Genomic DNA, 22,831 nt, shown 5'->3' with positions numbered 1-22,831 from the left:
CTCTACTTTCGGCTCAGGTCATGATCTCAGGGTCCTGGGATCGAGCCCCGCATCACCTGCTTCCCCCCCTCTCTTTGCCTGCCTCTCGCCTACTTGGTGATCTCTCTGTCAAATAAATAAATAAAATCTTTAAAAAAATTCCTGCAATTTTGATTTGCTGTGTTTTCTCATGATTAGACAGAGGTTATGGATTTGGGGGGAAAAATACCACCTAGGTGAATTGTCCTTGTATCACAGCCTATCAGGGGGTATATGACTTATTGTTGGTGGTACTAATTTTAATCATTTAGGGCAGTGTTTACCAGGTTTCTCCACTTAAGTGTCTATTTTTCTTTTATTTTGACCATATTCCATTAGTCAGAAGCAAGTCACTAAGTCCAGGCCACACTCAAGGGAGGAGAATTGAGTTCCACTTTCTAGAGGAGTATGAAAGAATTTGTGGACGATGTTAAGATTACTACAGTAATTAATACATATTTTGGTAGAAGTTCTTATGGGCTGTGCAAATTCTTATTTCTCCTTGAAATTTCACCCACTAGTTTTAGCAATCAGTGGATCCTGCCAGCAGCAATTATTACTATGATGTTCTCAGGATAATTTTTAAATTTTTCTCATTCTATTAAAAAACTACTTTTAAATAAATTCTAATAAACTTTTAAATTATATAAATATCATAATTCTTGAAGATTTGTTCTTTCTCCCTCATTTATTTACTTGTTGAACTATTTATATCAGTATGGATTAATATACATTTATTTTATTTTGGGGGGTGATAATCGAATACTACCATAATTTATTTTGTTGTTCAAATTGTTTCAGCTTTGGCTACTGGAACCTTTTTCAAGTTGGCTCCTATCTCCTTTTGATGTGCCGGGGGGGGGGTCATTTTAATCTACCTCTTTCCTCCTTATATTTCTGACAAGCTAATCATGAACATATAGTAACATTCTTTTTTCTCTTTTTGTTTCCTTTTTTTTTTTTTTTTTGTATTCTCTCTCTCTCTTTTTTTTTTTTTTTTTTTTTTAAGATTTTAGACAGACAGAGATCATAAGTAGGTAGAGAGGCAGGCAGAGAGAGAGGAAGGGAAGCAGGCTCCCTGCCGAGCAGAGAGCCCAATGAGGAGCTCAATTCCAGGATCCTGGAATCATAACCCAAGCTGAAGGCAGAGGCTTTAACCCACTGAGCCACCAGGTGCCCCTTTTTTCTGTATTCTCTAAACCAACATCCTGCTTCAGATCCTTATCAACATACTTCAGGATCACTGCAGTGGTAACCCACTCATCTCCCCACCCCATTTCTTCTTCCAACTCATCCTACACATTACTCTTAAATTACCCTTCTGAGAATTAAACACTTCTCTCATCACATCATTCCGTTGTTCAAAACCCTTCAATGGCTCCTATCACTTAAAAACTCCTTGATCTGGCATTCAGTAGTTTTAACAACATGGCCCAACTTGACAATCTGGTTGCTTCTCCAATTGTTCATCTTTCCAAATTCTTTGTTCTCTTTGCCCCAGCTGTTAGCGCTATGTGCAGACAACTTCCAATTTCTATCTCTACCTCTAACTCTATCATTTTAATCCATCAAAAAAATCTCTATTAGTTTAACTTACAAAAGCTATGTATGTTAAATGGGGATAATTAAAACAATGATTAACAATGGTTAAAATAGAATGAGTCTCTGACTCTCCTCTGCCCTCTGCCTTTCCCAGATTATTATTTTTTTAAAGATTTATTTATTTACTTGAGAGAATAAAGAGAAAGAAAGAGAAAGAGACAGAGAGAGCATGAGCAGGGGGAGGGGCAGAGGGAGAGGAAGAGGAACAAGCAGACTCCCCACTTCGCGGGGAGCCTGACTTGGGGCTTAATCCCAGGACCTCAAGATCATGACCCCAGCGGAAGAAGTCAGATGCTCAACCGACTGAGCCATCCAGGTGCCCCCCTCAGGTTGATTCAAAAAATGGGCAGAAGATATGAACAGACACTTCTCCAGTCAAGACATACAAATGGCTATCAGACATATGAAAAAATGTTCATCATCACTAGCCCTCGGGGAGATTCAAAATAAAACCACATTGAGATATCACCTTACACCAGTTAGAATGGCCAAAATTAACAAGACAGGAAACAACATGTGTCGGAGGGGATGTGGAGAAAGAGGAACCCTATTACACTGTTAGTGGGAATGCAAGTTGGTGCAGCCTCTTTGGAGAACAGTGTGGAGATTCCTCAAGAAATTAAAAATAGAACTTCCCTATGACCCTGCAATTGCACTCCTGGGTATTTACCCCAAAGATACAGATGTCATGAAAAGAAGGGCCCTCTGTACCCCAATGTTTATAGCAGCAATGGCCACAGTCGCCAAACTGTGGAAAGAACCAAGATGCCCTTCAATGGATGAATGGATAAGGAAAATGTGGTCCATATACACTATGGAGTATTGTGCCTCCATCAGAAAGGATGAGTACCCAACTTTTGTAGCAACATGGACAGGACTCGAAGAGATTATGCTGAGTGAAATAAGTCAAGCAGAGAGAGTCAATTATCATATGGTTTCACTTATTTGTGGAGCATAACAAATATCATGGAGGACAAGGGGTGTTAGAGAGGAGTAGGGAGTTGGGGTAAATTGGAAGAAGAGGTGAATCATGAGAGACTATGGACTCTGAAAAACAATCTGAGGGGTTTGAAGTGGCAGGGGGGTGGGAGGTTGGGGTACCAGGTGCTGGGTATTATAGAGGGCATGGATTGCATGGAGCACTGGGTGTGGTGAAAAAATAATGAATACTGTTATGCTGAAAATAAATAAATTAATTTTAAAAAAAGAATGAAGTGGATTTCCAGATTGTTCAGTATCTTTTATATCTCTCTATTAAGTTGCTGCATCACAGCAAACAGATTTAAAGACATGCTTCTTGAGTTAAGAGTTTATAATGCAAGTCAGAAAAGATTAAGTCCAGAAGAATATAGATCTTTATGTTTGCATTGCAACGTATGCTCTCAAAGCTTTTTTCTTATTATCTCATTAAATCTCTGAAAATCCTAAGAGATAGAAATAGCATCTCTTTTAAAAATAAAGGCTTTTTGGTGCACCTGGGTGGCTCAGTGGGTTAAAGCCTCTGCCTTCGGTTTAGGTCATGATCCCAGGGTCCTGGGATCGAGCCCCACATCAGGCTCTCTGCTCAGCAGGGAGTCTGCTTTTCCCTCTCTCTCTACCTGCCTCTCTGCCTACTTGTGATCGATCTCTATCAAATAAATAAATAAAATATTTTAAAAAATAAAAATAAAGGCTTTCTTTCTTTCGTTTTTTTTTTTTTTTTTTTAATGGAAAAGCAGTTTTAGGTTTAGAGCAAAATTGAGGGGGAAGGTACAGAGAGTTCCCATGTACCCCTGTTCCCACGTATGCATAGCCTCCCCTATTACCAACAACCTCCACCATGTAGTATATCTGTCATGACTGATGAACCTACAGTAATACATCAAAATCACACAAAGACCATCGTTTCCATTATGATTCAGTCTTGGTTTTGTACATTCTATGGGCCTGGACAAAGGTAAAATGACATGTATCCATCATTATGGTATCATACAGAATATTTTCACTGCCCTAAAAATCCAGCATCTTTTCGTTAGCCCAATCTTAGAGAGGAAAAAACCTAAAACTCTGTAGGCTAATCAGCTTTCCTAACGTCTCCTAGCCAGGGCTAGGTGCCAAGTTTCCTGACCTCTTTCCTACTTTACTCATTAAAACACCATACTGAAAACCACAATGAGCAGCAACACTTATGGGAGGAAGGCCAGAAGCCAAAGAGAACCACTCAGAATGTTGACACATCAGTGTCATGGTTTTACCTTGGGGAATATGAGAATCATTTTGTTCCCTTGCTTCTCTTCTATGGTGAAAGTGAGACTGTGGGAGAACTCTAAAAAGGAAATAAGAAACAGAATAAGAAACAGAAATGTATCTGATCGGCGATATGGCATTCTCTTTTCAAAGAAACATTCTGCCTCCCCAAAGCTACAGGGCTCTGCAGAACCTGAGAAGGAAGTGAGAAGAACTGAGTCAAGTGTGGCTGCCAGTCCACTTTAGAGCATGGGGTGTCCAGCAGAAATAAGACTGTACAGATAGGTGGCATCCAGGGATCTGGCAGCATTTCCTTAGCCAATTCATCTCAATAACTTGTTGATGTGCATACTTGATTGAAAAATATGGGAATTATGAGGTAAAGGCTCTATCTCCTGGGTAGGCAAAGATGAATCATATCATCCATATTCCAAATGATATATGAAAATAGTAACTCTTATGTTAAATGCATTTTACCACAATAAAAAAAGATATATATCTTGAACATCTTTCCATGCTAGATCTTATATTAGATTTTATCTCCTCCTTTTAAAAGGCTGCCGAGGAGCACCTGAGTGGCTCAGTCAGCTAAGCCTCTGACTCTTGGTTTCTGCTCAGGTCTTGATCTCTGGGTCTTGAGATTGAGCCCTGCAGGGTCTATCTTCTTTCCCTCTCCCTCTATTCCTCCCCCTGCTTATGTACATGTGCTCTCTCTCTCTCTCTCTCAAATAGATAAATCAATCTTTAAAAAATATAAAAATAAAAGGCTGCCTATAGGTCTGTTGTGGGATGGATGTATCATGATTTATTTACTTAATCCCCACTGATGGAGATTCATGTTGTTTCTTTTTTTTTTCTCCTCTCCCATCATCATAATGTTGCATCTACTATAACTATTATAATGTTATAATATTGTTACTATTTATTTATTTATAGCTACTATAATATCTTATTTAAAAAGTCTTTATACACTTGTCTGTTTCTTTAATTTAATAAATTCCTGGAAGTAAAACTGCTGAGGGGGGTCAATGGGTATGCACACATCGTACTGCCAGTTGTTTTTCCAGAGAGGCTACAGCAGCATATACTCTCAGCAACAGGCTGCGCAAAGTACTCAGGTTCTGAAGTCAGAAACACCTAGAGTAGTTCTGTGACAGTCAGTTGTACGACCTTTGGTGAATTATATTTCTTTAAAACCTTTTTTAAAAAAAGATTTTATTTATTCACTTGAGAAAGAAACAACAGAGAGATCATAAGCAGAGGGAGAGCAGAAGCAGACTCCCCGATGAGCTGGGAGTCTAATGTGAGGCTCAATCCCAGGACCTGGAGATCATGACCTGAGCTAAAGGCAGATGCTCAACCATCTGAGCGACCCAGGCGCCCCGCAAATTACCTTTCTTAACATCCCTTTCCCTTCTAGGCATGTAATATCACCCACTTCACAGGGCCAGTGTTAAAATAACATGAAACTCTGTATGTAAAGTGGTTCACAGCATGCTTGACACATATAACAAATGGTAGCTGAGTTTTGTTCTGTTTTGTTTCATGCTGCTCTCTCCTCGCTTACTTTGTTTCCATCTAGTCTACAGTATTCATCAGTCCCAAATTCCCTAGCCACTAAAAAGGAGCTGGGGATACTGACTAACTGAAGTTTTTCTAATCAACAGCAAGAGATATTGCCCTCTTCCTGAGTCTCAGTTTCCTAGGAAAGCCGTGAAGCCAATTTCCAGAACTCTATCATTAGTGACTAAATCACAAAGAGACAAACTCTCCCCTTCTCAATGATCTTCCCTAGAATCTTAATCAGGCCATGTTTATTCCCCAGAACACTGTCTATCAGGCCATGTTAACAGCTGGCCTTTCTGTTCTTTAAAATAGGACACTGCATTAAGCCCTCGAGGCTAGAAAGGGCCTAAGGAAAACAGATGGGAGACAGACCCAAAGACACAGGCATCCTGGGACACTGGGGAGTCCAGGTTGAATTCTCTTCCCTGTATACTTCCACAGTCTGGCCTAAAAGCAGAAACCTGGAACTTAATCATGGCTTTTAAGGGCTTTAAGTTCCAAAATTTATTGATTTAGGGTTGAAATTAACCAGGACCCTATGACAGAAAAAGCCCTGCGACAGAAAAAACCTGTGACAACTCTCCAAACTGCCAAAAGGGGGCAGTGTAGTGTTATGCTTAAGAGCATAGGCTTTGCCTTCACAAGTGGGTTTAAATAAGGGTTTTGCTATTAGCTGTGTGACCTTGGGGTCTCACTTGTCTTCTTTGTAGATTAAGAGTATAGCTTCTTCATATTGTTGAAAGGATTAAGTGAAACGTGTGTCTGGTGGAAAACACCTAGTAAGTGCCCATAAGCAGCTGGGGACACATCACAGGGTATAGGGTTGACTATGACAGTCGGATATGACATGGAATAACTAAGCAAAGGAGATAAGACTGAATTCACTCATTCATTCATTCATTCATTCAAGAGATATCTAGTGAATGTTTACTGTGTGCAGGGCACCTTACAAGGCACAGGAGACATAATGAGAAGTAAAAATAGATATAATCTCTGCCTTCATGAAATGTGGCCTTCAGAAGGACCCATATGAGTAGAGTAATCATACAAACATATGTTTAAGTATAAACGAAAAACTGCAATAAGAAGAGGGCCACTGACAATATCTAGAGTTTGAAGGAAGCCCTCTGTGATGAAATTATAGCTGAACTGAGATCTGAAGGATGAGTAAGAGTGAACCCAAAATGGTAGAAGGTAGAGGGAAAGCATTCCAGGCGGAAGGAACATGTGCAAAAGCACTAAAACAGAATGGGCCCTGGGACATCAGAGAAATAGAGGAAAAGCCAATAAGGTTGGGTGCAGTGATGGGGGTAAACATAGTACAAGGTGAGCTGGAGGAGGCAGGAGCCAGATCACATAAGGCTTTGCAGGCCATATTAAGGATTTGAGGCTTTATAATAAGAACAAGAGGGAAGCTGTTGAAATGTCAGGGGCTGCACAGGGTACCCCTACTACTTGGCAACATCTTCCTCTGCTATCTCCTTTCATAGGGGATATAGGGAACAGGTCTTCACACAATTCCTGCTGTGGTCACCTGGGAGAAAGGAGCAAAAAAGTAATCTGTGACAGGTCTCTTCTCAAGACAGAATGAGGCCCTGTGAATCCTCATTGCCCAGGGAAGAACTAGGCATGAAGAGGAATGTGAGTGGGGCATTCAGGGCTATGAGACTCTCATCAGAAATCCTCTACAGGTGATAGGGTGTCACTACAGAACTCCTAATGTTTTCTGACTTGCATGGTCAAATCCCTAGCCAGCCTGCACATCTTCTGCCGCAACAGATTCTCTACTGCACTGGACCTGTGACAAAGGATTAATAGCTAGTAAGATGGGGTGGTAGAGGTACAGTACTCTTGTGGGCAGCAGTGGGTTCAGCCTTGCAAGAAGCAGCTCTCAACTTCTGTGTGCCTTTCTGGTTAGCTGGCTCACAGCACCCATGGTACCTGCATTGTGTTTGTTGGGGGCACATGCACCCAGAAGACAGTCTCCACAATCTTTTCTTTTTAAGGAGAGAAACTAAGTGTGGAGATCTTAAACAGAACAGGAATGCTAAAGTACCAGAAGGTGATGGCTCTGTTCTGGCTCTCGTAGGTTTTTAAACTTGGCTGGAAAGAGAAAAGGGCCTAAGAGTGCTAGAGCTGACTGCCCTTCCCCTCCTCCAACTCTCCCAACCCACAGCCCAGCTAAACAGGAAATCAGGCCTGGGTCCCTGCCAGGGCCCAGGCTGGGGCAGGAAGCTGAGGAAACAAGTGAGAAAGACTGTCTTCAGCAGAGAAGAAGGCTGCTTAGAAATCCCTAGGAAGGTAAAATAAACTCAGCCCCTGCTAAATTCCCTCCCAGGGGAGGAGAACACTGGACCTGCCTTCACTCTCCCCATGCTCAAGCATGGGCTTAGCAAGATTCAGAGAGAACAGACCCAGAAACTTCATGGGAGAGAGAGTATTGTCTCAGTGAGAACAGACTCCAAGTAAGGACCCTCCCTCAGAGAAATAAAGGTCTTCAGTGAAGCTGAGTGAGTACCTGGTCTGCAGATATCCTAAGGCCATCTTGGGCTGATAAGGAAGGAAATGAAGGTACAGAATAAGGGCAAAAGTCTAGGGATATCTGTAATGCCTGTTTGTGTGGGGCTAGGGGGCAGCGCGGAAAGAGTGTAGGCTACAAGTAACAGGAATTCTTTGCTATGTAAATGTACAGGAAAGTCCTGGGGTGCCTGGGTGGCTCAGTGGGTTAAGCCTCTGCCTTCGGCTCAGGTCATGATCTCAGGGTCCTTGAATCGAGCCCCACATAGGGCTCTCTGCTCAGCGAGGAGCCTGCTTCCCCACTCTCTCTGTGCCTGCCTCTCTGCCTACCTGTGATCTCTCTCTCTCTGTCAAATAAATCTTAAAAAAAAAAAAATGCACAGGAAAGTCCTGATTAAATAATGCACTGAGGCAGACCAGCAATGGCTGCTCAAAACATTAGATGAAAGGCTGAAGAGAATGTGTATGATGGAGCTACAAGTCTAACTACACCATTAATTAATCTGACTTTCACAGAAGGTAGGACAACTATGGGTCCTCTGCCTCCTTCCTGATATAATGCAACAGGAAGTACTCAGTACACCTCAGAAGTATTCTTCACAAAAAAGTTGTATCCGAATCTAATCAGACCTTGAGATATAATTACCAGTTTGCAGAATGGGTTTGCAGAAATACGAGACAGAGAAGATTATAAATGAAACAAGTTATTAAAAATAATCCAGTGGGGTATAGGTGAAAGAAGAGCAACCCAGGGTTGATCACTGTTGTAGCTTGGTGAGTACCAGGGAATTCTTTTTATTTTTTCCTCTATTTTGCACAGGATTAAAAATTTCTATCACAAAACATTTAAAAAAATTGAAGAAGTTCTGCAGACTAGATAACACCTTCCCTAGCCCCCTCTGGGAGAGGAGCAGCAACGTGGACCTTTCCAAATGTTTCTGGAGCCCTGAGCATTGGCCCTGTGGGAACTGAAACAGCAGCAGGACACCCTCCACCAGCATCAGTACTGGGGCTCTTCAGGAAGGCCCCACTTGGCCAAAAGAATGCTATAGCAGTCATGAGAGGGAGGGGCAGTTCCATTCCTCCAGTCAATGGAACCCCTTTGGGAATCAGTGAGAGCACACAGCACTTCCATCTCTAGCCTGGTCTCATCATGGCCCAGTAAAGGAGGCCAGGGACTCTTCTCCTTTGATGATGAGAAGAATAAGCCATCTCTCCACCCTCTCCTATAAAAGCTCCCTTGGGAACCATCAACATAAAATGGAAAACACCAAACCCTTAATCACTATCAACCCTTAGATCAGAAATGATACAGTAATTCGGAGTTCATTCATCATGTACGTGATCTTATTTATTTTATAAATAGCCTTAAAGAGTTTAGGAGCTTGGCTAAAAGTAGTAAAGCTAGACAACAAAAGTGGTAGAGCTAGAATGTGCCCAGCCAACTTCCTACCACTGTTGTGCACGACTCCTGCCCTGAGGCCAGTGCCCCTCACTAGCTCACTCTGATCTCCACAGCCCCTCAAGGATACTCAAGCCAATTCCTTTCATGGAAGTTCCCTGAGACTGTCTCCCTGCTGTAGTTCAGTCCCTTAGCAAATAAAGAATCTGAAACATGAGGTTCCACCAGGAAATTTATAGGGAGGCTGATAGATGGTTCCTGACTCGTTCCCTTTGGGCCACTGTTCGCTACCTTGACTATCACCTCCCCACTTAGTCTCCTTTCCTGACTCCACATAATTCTCCCTCCTCTTCCCCAAACCACTAACTACCACCACTACCTCCCCACATCATTGTCCCCACTTGGCCTTTCTCTGAGTTTATGGTATCCTCTGACCCAGGGCTGGAAGCAGCAGGACAGCTGAAGGCAGAAAGGACTTTGTGGAAGCTGAAATCCTTAGGAAACACCTTTGGGATTTGCAAGAGGTCCAATAGAGGCTCTTCTCACTAGCTGTTGCAATCTACGTGCCAATGTGGTTACTGACCTTCTCACTAGAAGCACGCCTGCCCCTGGACAGAATAGGTTATAGTGTTTGGCTTTTCTGGTAAGGAGAATGTGAATCCCATGCCTGCTACACAAAGAACAAGCTGTCCAGACTGGCACTCTCCTCCTTCCAAGAGTTCCAGGTACTTTTTCCATCTCCAGGAGATGTGTGCAAGCCATACAATGTTGGAAGACTCAGGTAGGAGCTATTCATCAGGAGAGTCAAATTGCTCACTAAATAGTACACGGCACAACTCTATTAATAGCTTTTGCAGCCTCACAACAAAGCTGATAGCACAGTCATCAGTTATGCTACCTACAGGAGAGAAGCTAGACGAGCCCTCCTATGTTCTCCTACGTCCTTCACTCCTGAAAACTTACCTAATGCTGCAAAGGGAGGGGAGGCAGAAAGGTCAATTTGTAAGGGATTCAGACTACCAAATCTGGGAGCCCCTTCCCTCCAAGGGGGAACATGTAGCAATTCACTCTGTGTCAGGACATTCAAGGTCCTTCTCATTCTGTGATCTGAGCTCAAACATTTTTTTAAAGATTTTTTTTTTTTAAGATTAAAAAATTTTTAATTTATTTGACAGAGAGATGGAGCCAGAGAGCACAAGTGGGAGTTGGTGAGTGAATGGCAGAGGGAGAAGCAGGCTCCCCACTGAGCAGGGAGCCCAATGCAGAACTCAATCCCAGGACCCCGGGATCATGACCTGAGCCAAAGGTCAGGTCAGCCAAATAAGCCACCCATGTGCCCCTAAAGATTTTCTTTTTAAGTAATCTTAACATCCAATATGGGGCTCAAACTCACAACCTGAGACCAAGAGTTACACTCTGATCTACTGCCCCAAACGTTACTTTGTCATTGCCACCGTACCTGACCTCCCCAATCTAATGTGTAAGGAGTTATTATCCTCTCCCATGCTACCTTGTTCTTGTCTTCTCCATCACTTGTCATAGTTTGTAATTGTGATTTTGTATATATACTTCATTTGTTTCGTGTCTGTCTCTCCCACTGGACTGCCAGTCATAAAGGCAGGGATCATGTTTGCTTTATTTGTCATAGTATTCCCTGGTCTGGTACAGTGTCTTGGATATAGCAGATGCCCAATGGTGTACCTTTTAAAGATTTTATTTTTAAATAATCTCTATACCCAGGGTGGCGCTTGAACTTGCAAGCCTGAGATCAAGAATCACATGCTTTACTGACTGAGCCAGCCAGGCGCCCGACAATGGTATTTTTTGAATAATGAATGAGTGCCTCCATCCATGTATTCCCTTGGATCTCCCACAATTCCCCACATGTACCTTCTATTCCACTCACCAACTCCCACCTACTCATTCTCCTCTGGGTCTCTACTGATGCCATCCATAGAATCACCTCCCAACATCCTCTCCTTTTTTACTCATCTTTAAAGAAACCAGCTGCACTCTTCTGTAGTTCTGTTTCATGACAGCAAGTCTCTTCTTTGCCAGACTCTAACTTTTGGTGGCAGAACGATCTGCCAAGGAGTTAAAATGGGTGTTGGGGTGATGAGATGCACAATATAGCACATCAAAGTGGATCCCTCAAATTAGGATATCATGTCTATAAAATTACATGCTAGAGGTTATAGAGGCTTTGGGGATAGTTGAGAGCTTTTCTAGAATAGTCAGGGAAGGCTTCTTGGAGAAAGGGAGTTTATATAGTCTTCTGAAAGACAGATAGGAGTGGGATAGGCAGAAGAGGAGGGCAGAGAGAATTCTTAAGAGGAGAGGAGGTCTTGGGTTGCCTGGTTGGCTCAGTGAAAAGAACATGTGACCCTTGATCTCAGGATCATGAGTTTGAGCCCCATATTGGGTATAGAGATTACTTGAATAAATAAACTTTAAAAAAAAACAAAAGGAGGAGAGAAGGCCTCAAGATACCAACAGACAAGTGGAGGTGAGAGGCCTGGCTTGACCTACTAGAAAGAAAGACCTACCAGAAAGTTGGCATGAATGGTAAAAAATATGGCTACTTGGGAGGGGCAAAGCCCAGTGTAGATGCTTCAAAAGCCAGTGGAGAAGTTTAAGTTGATGCAAAAGAACTTAATTAGGTTCCAAATTGTAAGGAAATATCGTGGGCCTGGGAGTCAGGATACCTGGGTTCTAGTCTAGGTCACATCAACCTCCAGCCAGGTTATGGCCAATCCTATTTATCTTTCTGGGATTCTGCTTGCATATCTGTAAAATGGGCAAATATGGCTCTCCCAATCTATTTCAGGTGGTTCAGGCCCTTTGGAAACATCATTTCATCTACCTTATAAAGGAATTTACAATAAAGATAATTGCACCCATAAACTTCACAATCTAAAGAGAATGTATTCGGACCACAAGACAGGTAGAATGGGAAGTTCATACCTAACTGAAGGAAAGAAAAGGACGCATGAAGAAAGTGGCATTTTTGTGATGGGCTTGAAAGATAGGAAACATTAGCAAACACATATTAATGGAAAAGTAGGAGAGTTGCTGCTCATTCTATAGTGGATTTTTGGGGCATGTTTATATTACACACACATGATAGAGCCATGCTCGTTGCTAGAGTGTTGTTCTTAGCTCCCACTTTACTGTGGCATTTTGCAGAGAGGAACATGTCTTCCAGTGCCCTGGCCTCTGGCCCAGTTTAAGAACTGCTACCACAGGGAACGAAGGCAATGAAGCCCAGAGATAGAAGCATGTTCACACTCCCAACCCAAAGGCCCGGGTTCCTCCCTGTGAATCCACAGGTAATATTAAGTCTAACTATTTTTTCCTTTCTTAACTCCAGTCCTTTAGGCTTTGAAAATCTGAAAGTGCTTTCCCTGCCAACTATGTTTGGCCCCAGGCTGAACAGCCTCAGTTCTACCAACTGTGCTCACATGGTGAGGTTTTGAGTCCTTTCTTCATTTCAGTCACTTCCCTCTTGAATAACAGCATCAGCATAAGAACTTCAGATAGCACTGACCGGTCACCTCCAATGACCTGAAGTCCTAGAGCCTGAATGCAGCTCAACAGCACATTAGCTCTGTTCATGGCTATGTCACATAATAGACTGACATGAAGTTTTCTGTCCACGTAAGTACTAGCTCTCTGAAGGTCTACCCTAGCCTACCCAATCACTGAGATTCAAATCCCATATTGCTGAATTCAGCCAGCTACCTCTCTGAGAGTAAGAATCAATTACATACATGTGGAATAGTTTCTAATGAATATGAAACTATGATGTCACTAGCACCAGTGGACCCTTACCTGTATTAGGAACCAACCTAGCCCAAGATGTGATTCCAGGTTCTTGCCTTGATTCTACACTGCTAAGGCAAAGGTATGCCCTATTTCAGATGTATCTTGAGTTCAATATAACAATAGGCATACCTATTAAATATGATTATGAAAACTCAACTAATGATAATAGAAGAACTGTACCAATATTATGGATAGTGGCTGCCCCACAATAATCTGCGCTGGTCAGATTGCATGGAGAGGTCTGGTTCCAGGGATGAAAAACTAAAAAAATCCACTACAGCAGCCAGGATAACTGGAGATTTGAAAACCAGTTTCTGGGAAAATGGCAGAAGGAAAATGCAGGGCTTGCTTAGCCTGAAAGAAAAAGAATGGTAAGGCTGTATAGTCCATAGCAGGGCCCTTCTTCTCCAGTAACTGCTGGCTTAAGGGTCTCCTCTTGTAGCCTATTCCTTCTCCTTGATCCTTTAGTCAAGGGCTTATAGTTTCATCTGAAGTGTGGCCAGCCACTTATATGGTACTTATGAGGGCTCTTCCTAAATCTGCCTCTTTTCCCCTCTTACTTGCTCAGCAGAGTCAAGGTTACTTCCTCTTGCCTGGCCTATTTCCAAAGGATTATTAAATTTATATGAAGTCAATACTTCAAAAATCCATGCTGAATACGAGGGTAGGAGATATCAATTTTCTCCATTCATTTTTTAAAGAGCCATATCATAAGACTCCAGCCCCACCATGAGATAGATTGCTGAGCTGCTTAATATCTCCAAGATTCCTCCTTTCCTGAGTTCTTTGCTTAGGATAACTATGATGACTCAGGGCTGCCAGGATGGCAAGCAGGAATGATGTTTCCCCTGTTGAAGACCATAGCAGATGTGGAAAATCAACCATGTCACTCTTTCTTACTGAACCAGGACTCTGCCTCAGAATCCACCTTAACACAAGCTCCAGGCAGCCACTACTGATCAATGGACATTGGCATAAAGAATGAAACCTGCCTATCATTCATGCTTTATATAGCCCATGGAGTAGGGAGTGTAAAATGATGATGTGGGAATGCCTCCTGAACTGCTGCAACCAGGGGGCACATTTAATGGTACTACAGAGAAGTGCTGAGGTAGGTACTATTATACCTACCCAATCAGGGAATCATTTTTTTCAGCTTGAATCCCAGTTGAGATGGGATTCCTTCTGATGGGAGATTTCTTTCTGATGACTATAATCTTTATATTCTCTCCTGCATAGCAGAACACAAAAGAGCAGAGCACAGCCCACAACTACAAAGGAGAAACAGAACTGAAGCAAGCAGCAGCCACACAAAGATTCAAAACATAAAGTACTAAATGGGTAAAGTATACAGTATATGAATTATATCTCAATATCTCAATGAAGCTCCCAAAAGAGGTTAATGGTAAAAATACTGGTTTCACCAGACCAACATTTAGTACACGGACATGAAAGGAAGTAAAACCCCTTTAACATTATCATGAGAAAAACTAGGCACTAGGTATTTGCTTTTGCTTTGACCAAAGTTCACTAAGAACTTCCTATTGAAGGCAATACTGGACCCTGACACAAAGCAACAACATTCCATGACAGACTAGCATAGGCAAAGTGGTGTGGATTACAAAAGAGGCTCAAAAGAACTGGAAAGACTATAAATCTAGACTGAATCAAAAGAAAGACTAATTTATTTTATTTTATTTTTAAAGATTTTATTTATTTGACAGACAGAGATCACAAGTAGGCAGAGAGACAGGCAGAGAGAGAGAGGAGGAAGCAGGCTCCCTGCTGAGCAGAGAGACTGATGTGGGGCTCTATCCCAGGACCCTGGGATCACAACCTGAGCCGAAGGCAGACCCACTGAGCCACCCAGGTGCCCCATTAATAAAGATTTTATTTATTTATTTGAGAGGGAAAGAGACAGCAGGGGGGAGCAGCAGAGGGGAAGGGAGAGCCTGGGTGGCTCAGTGGGTTAAGCCTCTGCCTCTGGCTCAGGTCATGATCCCAGAGTGCTGGGATTGAGCCCTGCATCGGGCTCTCTGCTCAGCAGGGAGCCTGCTTCCTCCTCTCTCTCTGCCTGCCTCTCTGCCTACTTGTGATCTCTCTGTCCAATAAATAAATAAAAATTAAAAAAAAAAAAAAGAATCTCAAGCACACTGGGCACTGAGCATGGAGTCCCACGTGGGGCTTGATCTCATGACACTGACATCATGACCTAAGCTGAAACCAAGAGTTAGATGCTTAACTGATTGAGCCACCTGGATGCCCTGAGAGGCTTATTTCTAAGACAGATTTTCCCAAAGAATATTCCATAAGCCACATTTGTTCTGTAAGATGTTAATGGATGTAACATGAAAAAGGGTCCCATAGTTACATAAGCTTGTGAAACACTGGGTTAAACAAAGCTAGAGAAGTTTCTTAATGCAGGACTTCTCAGTGCCTTTAAAACACCAGTTAACATTGTGATGAAATAGAGTGTGTAGTGTTTCCCCAAAGGAATTTGTCTATAGAGCTCGCTTCGGCAGCACATATACTAAAATTGGAATTTGTCTATAGATATTTTTATTCCTCCATAAACTATCTCAAAGGATCGATGTTTCTAAGAATTATACCAAAGGGCTAGTGCTAAGTCCTTTGGTATAATTAGCCTTAGCTAATCATACCAAAGAAATGCTGGCCTCAGCCATGATTGGCTGATGGCTTCACCAATTCCTATATAAGGATAAAACTGGAAATTAATATGGGGAACTATAAATCATTTATAACTTGCACATAATTATGTTTAATTTAACTACATAATTATGTTTAAGTTAACTACATATTTAAATGCATATGGTTCTCACTCCAAGATTTAGATGCAGTTAATTCAATAAATCTTAGTTAAAGTACCCCTTCAGGCACTGTTTTAAATAGATAGACGGGGTAGACTCTGGTTATGACAGTCAAGAGTCTGGTGATGAAAACTGGGAAAACCAGGCCAGGTACCACAGTAGCTGGGCTCATTTCTGCCTGGGTGTGGCCTTTTGTCATAGTTCTACTCCTCTGAGCTAGAATGGTCAAACACCCTTTGTGGCCATTAGTTCCATCTTATGCACACACATACATCATCATCATCATCACAGAAACTTAAAATTGACCCTCAAAACCATAACCAACTAATCCTCAATTTGACATTGCTGAATAACAACAACAACAAATGCAAGTACAGATCTGCTTGAACTGGCTCCTAAGAAGGTAAGACCCAGAGTGAACTCCTACTGGCTCCTGTCTCCAAGTCCCCCAGGCCAGACCTCCTGGGTCTCCTTTCTAGTGGACTTTCCCACTCCACAGTCCCTTTCTAGAGCCCAGGAGTTCACTTGGCTTCCCCACGGTGAAGCCTTTGGGTCATGTGCCAATTTCTGAACTCCAGAGCAGAGCTAGATCCAAAGCTGGTCTCAGCTCTGCCTCCTTCCTTCCTTCCTTTCTCTGGCCCAGATGGCCATATTCTCATTGGAGTCTCCTTAGGAAACAATGACTTGAGAGCCTGTTTAGCCACGCCTCTTGCTTTCTTCAGCCAGCATCTCTGGGTATCCGCTGTTAGCCTGATTCTCCTCTTCCTGTCCCCTTTAAGTCTCCGTGTACCAGTTCTCCCAGGGTCTACTGGAAGGCATGAAGCAGCTAAGCCTAAGAAGCTGAGTCTCCTATATCCTTCCTAGACACAAGGCTCTATCTGCCCCTTTAAGAAGGGGAGAGAGTCCCTGGGGTGAATCAGATTTAAGTGAAGAAGGCTCTGATTGCCATTTCTTTTTCTTTCTTCCTTACATATTTACTTATTTATTTGAGAGAGAGAGAGTGTATGCGTGCATGTGGGGGCAAAGGGAGAGGGATTGAGAATCTCAAGCAGATTCTACACTGAACATAGAGCCCAACACAGGGCTCAATCTCCCGACCCTGAGATCATGACCTGAGCTGAAATCAAGAGTTGGACACTTAACTGATTGAGCCACCCAGGCACCCCTCTGTTTTCCATTTCTTTTCACTCTGAGCAATAGTCAGTCAAAAGCAACAGGCAGCTGGGGGCTGAAAATGATTCAGCCTGACACCCAGCTACCCATCAAAGCACCTGCCTACAGAGACTACACTTGGAGCCTTGAAAATGACAAATAACCTCTGAGCGATCTCACTCCAGAAGCATGCCCCCTTGGCATACCTTGCCTGGAAGACAGCAGCCTGGAAACTGCTTTTACCCCAAGTGCAGAGAAGGCAAGAATGTGTCCTTTTCCATTCTGACTCTTGGGAGGTGAGGCACTAACTCACACATCTATTCTAAAAGAAATCAGTGAGGGGCGCCTGGGTGACTCAGTCGGTTAAATATCTGGCTCTTGCTTTCTGCTCTGGTTGTGATCTCGAGGTCCTGGAACTGAGCCTTGTGTTGGGCTCCGCACAGAGTCTGTTTCTTCTGCTCTTCCCTCCATGCCCTTTCTCTCTCAAATAAATAAATGAATCAAATCTTTAAAGAAAAGAAAAAAGAAATCAATCAATCAATCAATCAATCAATCAGTACAGGAGCCCAGCTCAACCAATTAGAGAAAAAACCATTATAAGCTTAACCAGGATGATGGTAAAAGGCCAGGCTAGAAACTGCAACATAAAACACTCTCTAACCCAACAAAGAATTTTATTTTTCCTTCATCAAACTGCTGCTGGGAAACAACAACAACAACAATACATCATGGCTCCCTGCTGCCACCAATTCGCTTACATTCATCAGAACAGGTTTCAGGGGAAAAGTAGTCCCTGGCAGGTGAGCACATTTCTCAGTATCCTTTTTGAGGCTGTTGGGGCCAGCATCACTCTGGTCTTTGGCTTTCCAGGACTCCAGGGTCCCTCATAACCCCAAGAATGCAGTTTCAACAGCAGAGCAAGGAAAAACAGCAGCTTTCTCCCATATAAGCAGTCCCTGAAGCCCAAGATGTACACAGACACCCCTCAATTTCCTGGGGGTGGTGATAGTGTATCTTTCCTCCTAGATATCCATGATAAAAACCTGGGACTCATCCTTGACACATCCATGACCTCCAAACAGGTACCATATCCTCTTATTCCACTTTATCCGTAACTGTATATGGGTCCCTCCTCTCTTGCTGCCTTAGTGTAGGCTTTCATCAACTCCTGCCTGGATTTGTACTGCACCACCTCCACTGTAGTTTCCCAGCCTCCAATCTCACCTTTCCCGTCTCTCATCTACTCCTGGAGTGATAGTCCTAAACTCAAAGCTGATCATGTTATTCCTCTAATTAAATGCTTCATTCATTCAAATGCACCCTTTTGTTTCTTCCTCCATGCTTCTGGCAGGAATGCTTGCCTTCACCTTACCTTGTTGGTCTGCCAAGCAGCTAGTCTTCTTCTAAGCACCCATTCAGCAGTGACTCCTCTATGAAGCCTTCCCTGATCACTTGATGAGAGTGCTTCCTGTTTTCCTTTGGCCCTGCCTGACCTGGTTCTTAGTGCAGTGCTCACTGCCTGCAGCATCTCAATCCATCTTGACTGTGTATCCCTCAAACAAGCATGATTCTGTGTTATTAAGCCTGGTACCACATCTGGCAGAAAGTAGGTTCTTCAGGTTTGTTGATTAAAGAGAGGAGGAATAAAGGAAAAGTGGAAGATCTGAGCCAACCTCACTTTGCAATACAGGAAAAGAGGGAAGGATGTGCCTCTTCCCAGAACCTGGGAAATACTACTGGGTCATAAGCCACATGGACCCACTAGGAGAATCTACCCTTAAACTGAAAAATCATCAGCCTACAAGAAGGCAACATAAGGCTCCCAGGCCACAAAATATACATGGGTCAATTTTTTACAGTGGCTTCCTGCTATCTTTACAATGTTCTCTCCATCACTTTCAGGAGCTGCTATGGCCTACTCACTGAATTACTGTCTTGACCATCCCCATCTTTGAGTGTCAAGAGGCAGTAGGAGTCTGAGACATCTTTCCAAATTCATGTGGTCAAAGGGTCAAAACTTCAGCATTCCTCATCTTTTCCCAAGGGAGGTGTCACTATTTCCCTGGAGCACCCTCCATGGATTTCCACTATTTCCTGACATATATCTAGAAGCTTCCCATAGCTGTTTGAGCCCATCCTTCTCCTGGTCACCTACTAGAGAAACCTCACTTGTCTCTATCCTTAAAGTACCCGGAAATGAGCATATGCTCATGAACTAAACAAATGAGTTATCAGATAATATGGGTTTCAGGGAGAACAGTCTAGTAATTCTTTCAGGCGCACAGAGACCCCATCTGGTGCCATACACTTTTTTTTTTCCTTTCCTGATCTCTTAGGTCTCTGAGAGCGCAGGAGGTAAGATTTTTGCCTGACATAATTAAGTTCTTAAAAGTACTATTTGGTTTTTGTTTGTTTGTTTTCTTTTCTTTCTTTCTTTTTTTTTTTTGCAACAAATCTCTTCCTCTCTAATTGCAGCCAAAGAGAAGACATAGACTATGAGGCTGCACCAATCAGCCCAACAGACAAATAGGGCCAACGAGCCTATCCCTGCTGCTCACACAAACAACAGCCCAAATGCAATCCAACTGCTCAACAGAGAGATTTGGACAACTGGGAGCTTCCCTAGATCAGTGAGGTGCATGTGACGCTTGAACACAGAACTGAGTACAGGGTATGCCTATCCCTGGCAGTGTCTTTGGGAAAATCTGAGTGCTCAGAAACACTCAGAATTGTCTAGGAAATGAACACAGCAGGATTGGAGCACGGGGACTAGGTCTCCAAAAGGAGTTCTCATACCTTTCATGAGGAGACAGAAAGAGACCCTGGGGAGCTCTCAGTGATAGACCCAGGCCTGGTTCAGCTGCTGACAGGCAGCCAGATCAATTAAATAATTGTGATGGGAAAAGAAGGGAAGCCACTCCTTTCAGGCAAACTCTCATCTCAGACAGGAGGCTCCATGCAGCTGTGGCAACAGCAGTAGCAACAACAGGGCAGGGATCTCTTCCTCTTCCTCCCACTAGCTGAGAACTAATGCTTAAATTAGCACCTTGGAAACACCCAGATTTGCAAGCTGTGCCTTCTCTCCCAGCTCCTGCCACTCCCTTAGGCCTCCTTTTCAAGCTTGAGGTTCTCTTTCAAGTAAATAAGAAAAATAAATAAATAAATAAATAAAAATCTTCTTCCCTAGAAGAGCTTTTCAAGTAAAGAATGCCTCCTGGATTCTTTCCACCACTACCGGCTAGGGAGGGTTATTTAATGATGGTGTCCCAGTAACAGGCCTGCCTCAGGATGGCTCAGTCCTTGTTTCCATTAGGGCTAAAGGAGACAGCCCCCTCCCCCTTCAGAGGGGCTTACATTGAAGGAGTAAGTGTGAACAATAAACTTCTGCCAAACTCTATCTGTGTTGCTAACTACTGTGTCCCCAATACCTCATGTAATATCTGGAACAGAGCAGATACTACATAAATATTTGGTGAATGAATTAGCTAAAATAGTGCTACCAGCTCCCTGTGATGTTTCTTGGAAGACAGAGTGAGGAGCTATTGTTTAAATTTTAAAGAGACAGTTTGTCTTCATTTCCTAAATGAGAAAACTGAATCCAGAGAAGAGGAGAGACTTCCTAGAAGTCTCAATAAATAACGGCAAAAAATGAAATAGGTCACAGTTGAGTTCAAGACCATAAAAACTTGGGACCCTAGTTTTTATGGTCTACCCAAATACCTCTAAAGAGTCACTTTGCCCTTCCCTTCTGTGGTATACCATTTTGATTCTTTATGCCCTGAAACAAAGGCTCTTTCAGAAACTCCACCCAAGAGTCTGCTGGTCTCAATAATACATGGAGCATTTAAGGGGGTCTGGGGATCCAACCCGAGAACAGATTTTAAGAGGCAGAAGTCTACAGGGCGATGTCTATGCCTCCAAATGTAGGGATGACTATATTGCCACTTCCAAAAGGCTTTCATTAACCTCAACAAAGTATCCTCTTGCAGAGAAATGCTCCTTTAGCCCTCAAGAAAAGTGTCTGAAGGCGGTCTTTTCTGATAATTGCCTTCTTGCATAAGCGTTTCTACTCCAGAGTCACAGACCAGAAGCACCTCAGGTGTCTTCTGGGGTCACTATTCACTCAAACTATCATTGAGAACTTCAGGCAATAACAAAGGCACCAAGGAAAACTAAGAAGACCTTGTGACCCCATCCCTTCCCCCCTTTCCTTGGACAACTATTGCCTACCTTCTTAGGAACCCCAGATGGGAGGCAAGAACCAACTCACTGCTTTCTTCTCCTGACTCACTTGGACCTCCTCCTCCTCCTTCATCCACCTTCCTTTTGATTCTTGATAAAATGCTTAGAACTGGAAGGGCAATCTAGTTTGACAAGCCAGGCTGGAAATGTACTCCAGAAAGCAATGTTCTCTTAAGCCAGCCTAAAAGTTCTTCAAGTTCATGGGACAGACTTCTTATCAGGATTTTCTGGCCCCCAAATATTCCAGTGATGGCATCAGGAAAAAAGTCCATCAGCATCTCTCTCCCCACTTTAATATTGTACACTTCTGTAAAGCTTCTCTGTTTGGGCTTCTAGAACTAAGTAGTCATAAAAAGGGGAAAAGGCCACTTACCTCCTAATAATTCTCTCTACCACCCCCCAAAGATGTGGTTTACAGTGGGTCATAGGTCCCTGCCAATGTCTGTCTGGTCTGCTGTAAGGGGTAGGTTACTTGCTCAGGAAGCTACAAAGCACATCTTTAGCCAAGGGCCCAAGAGTGGAACCTATTCCTCACCTTTCTGCCTAACGTAGAAGGAGGAGCCTTAGGGAGCCCCAGATCTCCAAGCTTTGGAAAGCTCTGCTCCGCTCCAGCAAAGCTCAGAGAATAGGGCATCCACACCTTCAGGTTCCTGGCCTGCCCTGTCTCCTTCCAGCTCCTCCAAGGAGGATGGGAGAAAAGTGAACAGAGCAGGGCACTCCCTCCCTTCCCCCTCTCCCTGTCTCTGCTGGCTCGGCCTCCGCGGCGCCTCTAGCCCCGCTGCCCACCGCCGGGTGTACAAGCCATTCAGGTAACCCTCTTGAGCGGCGGCCATCGGGCATGGTCTCCCCTAGGGCTGGCCTCGGTCTCCCGCCTCGCCCTCCCCCTTCCATCCCCTCCTTGCCGGCAACGATGACATCATTCCTCCCAGACTCCCGGACCGCGGACAGGCGGCAGGATGGGCGCCCAGCAAAGGCTCAATGCACGTAGGCCGAGGATGCTGGGGGCTCTTCCAAAAGGGTGGCCACAGGCTGCTCCACCGCGACCGCGACCCCGCCCCCTCTCCCGTCGGCTCCCGAGCTCTCTCATCCGCGCCCCTGTTTCTCCACCTCCCCGCTGCTCTCTCTCCTCTGTGATTCCGGCTCTAGCACCCCCTGCCTAAGACTACCTGCGCTCTCCTCAGGAGAGAAACGGAATTCAGGGGTGCTGCACCGACCCCCTGCCTCCACCGGTCCTTGGCCCCGGCCCCGCGTTCCCATCCGTAACCAGCGAAATGGAGGGCCAGGCCCCCTCCTCTTCTGCCGGCCTATTCCCAGTCCCTTTTACCCTAATTGATTCTGGCCCACAGGAGGCATCACGGGCCTCCATGGCCAAGCGGCTCCTCACCTCTCATTCCAGGCCCCTGGGGCTGCCGGAGGCGGTGCCCCACCACAGTTCCCTTTCTTTCCCAGCTAA

General features: G+C 43.8%; 1 protein-coding gene across 6 annotated transcripts in view; it reads right to left on the bottom strand.

Annotated features, from left to right (window-relative positions):
- FAM219A (family with sequence similarity 219 member A) overlaps window positions 1-22,831 on the bottom strand; it is a 55,544-nt gene that overhangs the window by 31,932 nt on the left and 781 nt on the right. The gene's annotated exons all lie outside the window — the stretch shown is intronic.

The sequence above is a fragment of the Mustela lutreola genome, chromosome 12, assembly GCF_030435805.1.
Source record: "Mustela lutreola isolate mMusLut2 chromosome 12, mMusLut2.pri, whole genome shotgun sequence".
NCBI classification, from domain to species: Eukaryota; Metazoa; Chordata; class Mammalia; order Carnivora; family Mustelidae; genus Mustela; species Mustela lutreola.
This window is presented reverse-complemented; position numbering and strand designations above follow the sequence as displayed.